The sequence below is a fragment of the Gekko japonicus genome, unplaced genomic scaffold (assembly GCF_001447785.1).
Source record: "Gekko japonicus isolate JY-2015 unplaced genomic scaffold, Gekko_japonicus_V1.1 scaffold1034, whole genome shotgun sequence".
NCBI classification, from domain to species: Eukaryota; Metazoa; Chordata; class Lepidosauria; order Squamata; family Gekkonidae; genus Gekko; species Gekko japonicus.
Genome location: NW_015161983.1, coordinates 497,724 through 501,652, shown reverse-complemented (window position 1 = coordinate 501,652; position 3,929 = coordinate 497,724).

Genomic DNA, 3,929 nt, shown 5'->3' with positions numbered 1-3,929 from the left:
AGCTCTGGGTTGGGGAATACCTGGAGATTGGGGGGGGGGGTGGAGCCTCCAGAGGGCAGGGTTTGGGGAGGGACTTCAATGGGGTATCATGCCTTAGAGTCCACCTTCCAAGTGGCCATTTTCCCCAGGTAAACTGATCTCTGGAGATCAGTTGTAATTGTGGGAGATCTCCAGCCCCCACCTGGAGGTTGGCAGCCCTAGGTTAGGCCGATCTCATCATACCTCAGAAGCTAAGCAGGGTCGGCCCTGGTTAATATTTGGATGGGGAGACTGCCTGGGAATACCAGGGGAAGACAATGGCAAACCACCTCTGAACCTCTTTTGCCTTGAACACCCTGCAGTGTGGCCATAAGTTGGCTGATACACAGACACAGCTTCATGCCTTCCCAGATACCCCTGAAACTTTAAATCCTTTAAAATTGTTTCTATGGTACATTTCAGGGCACATGTCCTATTACAGTTTCACAAGGCCTGCAAAACGGAGCTGTTCCGCCAGGCCTTTGGTTGAGGTGGTGGGCGCCCAATGATTTGGCCTCCCTTCCTGAAATCTTCCAACTGTATCTGGCCCATGTTAATGAGTTCTATCACCACCCCTTGGTTTGTGGCCTAGTTGCTGCCAGTCATTTAGTATTGCTGGAACCTTATGAATTCTGTTATTTGTATTAAAAGGTAAAGGTTTCCCTTGCTCGAAAGCCAGTCGAATCCGACTCTAGGGTTGTGGTGCTCATCTCCGTTTCAAAGCCAAAGAGCCAGCGCTGTTCGAAGACGTTTCCATGGTCATGTGGCCGGCATGACTAAACATCAAGGCGCACGGAACGCTGTTACCTTCCCACTGAAGTGGTACCTATTTATGTACTTGCAATTTTTTGCTTTCAAACTGCTAGGTTGGCAGGAGCTGGAACTAGAGACGGGAGCTCACTCCATCATGCGGCACACTCGGGTCTCGAACTGCTGAACTACCGACCTTCCACAGCCTGCAGTACAGCATCTTAACCACTTGAGCCACCGCAGCTCCGTTATTTGTAGTACCTCCCATTTTAGTTGTTTGAACTAATTTATTTGTTACAATTTGCTTTTAATGACTTTATAACTCTATTGTTGTTACCCCGCCCTGATCCTGCTTGTGGGGAGGGTGGGATTTAAATCTAAACAAACAAACATAGTGTTTGACTGAAAGTGAGAGCTGGAGTACTGCTGTGGGACCCAGGAAACCCGGTTCAAGTTTGACTGCAGCCAGAAACTTGCTAGGCAAGCCACTCATTCTCTGCTACTGTTTTGCCCCTCCCACCCAGTACACATGTTGTTGTCAGGACTGAAATATTCAGGGTTGCAACCTGAAGAGCTCCAACATAAGGAACAGATTGTGAGACCTTAGGGCAACGATGTTTTATCTCTGTCAGAATATTACCGGTATTTTATTAGAATACACTACCCATACAATATATTGAAACTGCATCCTACAATTATGGCACCTCTCTTCTTTCCCACAAATATTTTGGAAATGCAAATAAAGTTCCTTGAAATAAAGAACAGGTGGCAACCCTTCAAGCTGTGGGAAATGGCTACTCTTCATCAGGCTCCAACGGCCAAAAAGAGCCAGCCTTTGAAATGAGCCAGTCGTTATTGTAGCCTATTTATGTCATTTCAGGAATAAGCCACATCCTTGTCTTTCATGGCTCCTGAGTTCGTATGTATGGCCTGAGATATGGGGCGTGCATTTGTACCAGGCCCAGAGGAAGTTGCTTGGGCCATGGTTGTGGAAGGGATTACTGGGGTAATTATTATATTGGTTTAGCCTTGTCTGGATTTCTATAAACTGGTTAGTCTTTACAGTGCCCTGGGACTCTTTGTTTTTTGACATGAAGCACTTTGACCACTGCAGAAGGACTCCATCCTATCCTATCCTATCCTGTTTCATCCATCCAACTTGATCTGTGCCCTGACCTGGATGGCCCAGGCTAGCTTGATCTTGTCAGATCTCAGAAGCTAAGCAGGGTCATCATCAGCCCTAGTTAGGACTTGGATGGGACACCACCAAGGAAGTCCGGGCAGAGGCAGGCAGTGGCAAATCACCTCGATCCCTCTCCTGCTTTGAAAATGCTACTGGTCACCAGCATTCCCTCTAAACTGAGTTAGTGTGAGCTAGCTCACAGTTTTTTAGCCTCCGGCTCACAGATTTTTGTCTTCGCTCAGGAAGGAGGGCTCCAGAGCAAACTAATTTACGCAGTAACCAAATCGCTCGCTCACAACTTTAATGCCAGGAGCTCACAAAGTAGAATTTTTGCTCACAAGACTCCACAGCCTAGAGGGAACATTGCTGGTCGCCATGAGGCCGCTGTTACTCGAAGGCACTCTCCACCACCAATCCTATTTGAACATAAGTCTTGCTGTGTTCAGGGCGGCTCACTCCTCAGTAACAATTCAGAACGGTTTACTTCTGAGGACTGGGTTGCAGGTATTAGTGACCTGCCACACATGCCTAGGCATATGTTCTGAAAAGTAAGGTCACTTATGTTCTCTGGGGCTTTGTCTCAGGTAAGAATTCCTAGGATCACAGCCAAAGACCCAGGAAGCCACAAGCACGTTCTCTTTCTGCACCTGATTGACTTCCCCTTGGGTGTTGCCTTCAGAATGTGTCTCCAGGTCCTCAGCTGCCTTCCTGTAGTTTCTCGAGATAATGCATTTTGGATTAGGTAGGATAGTCACTCAAAGATGGTATGAAACTGACAGCACCCTCAAATGCTACTGGCTGTTTGCCTTCATACAGTTCTTCCCTCTAATTTTCCAGCTTCCTCATGAACCCAAGAGAGTTCGGGGACATTTTTTCCATGAAGTCGCGAAGAGTCGGACTCTACTGTGTGACTGAACAACAACAACAACAACAACAAAACACTAGGAAGAAAAATCTGGAGAGTGTGTGTATTTCTGAATCCAGCCTCCCAGCATGTATGAGAAGGCAGGCTATGCTGACATCAATTTGACCAAGGCCATCCAAGTGTTACAGCTGAGTGCAGAGTAGAAGAAGAAGAGATTGGATTTATACCCCGCCCTTCACTCTCAGTGGCTTACAAACTCATTCCCCTCCCCACAACAGACACCCTCTGAGGCAGGTGGGGCTGAGAGAGCTCTTGACAGAAACTGCTCTTTTTCAAGAACAGCTCTTATCAGAGCTATGGCTTGCCCAGGGCCATCCAGCCAGGTGCAAGTGGAGGAGTGGGGAATCAAACCCAGTTCTCCCAGATTAGAGTCTGCGCACTTAACCACTACACCAAACTAGAATCTCAGTGCCATTTTAAGAAGACTTTCTTGGGAGGAAGAGCCATAGAATAGGATCCTGTTTAAGATTACTGACTCTCTGACCTATAAGAGTCCTTCCAATGTTATGATTTATAGTTCTGTGTTCAGATACAGTTCTTTAGCCAGCGGTTCTCCTGCTTTTTCTGCTTTAATTGGTAATTTCAAGAAACAGTAGTTAACATCCCTGCTGGAGTGTGAAAACTGAAATTGGCTTTCAACACTGTGGCCAGATTAGATTATGTTACGAAAGTTACTGTTTCATGAAATGACCAATTAAGGCTGAAAAACTGGTCAGTCACTGTCCTGGTAGTGACACTACTTGGCACAACTCATTGCCAAGACACACACCTGCTTGTCCAGCATTAATGTTTGTTCTGGCAAAACAAACAAAAAATGGGGCTGGAGGAGTGAGGCTGTTTGCACAAGACAAAGATGACTAAACACGGAAGATTTGAAGCCTGCCACAAATGATCATGCTCATTCCTAGGGATGGGCATGAACCGGCTCACAAACTAAAGTTCATGATGAATGTTGGCCAGTTTGTGATTCGCAAACTGAAATTCGTTTGCACGAGCTTTCCATGAACTTTCCAGCTGTTCATGGTGGTTCATGAATGGATACATTTCCAAACA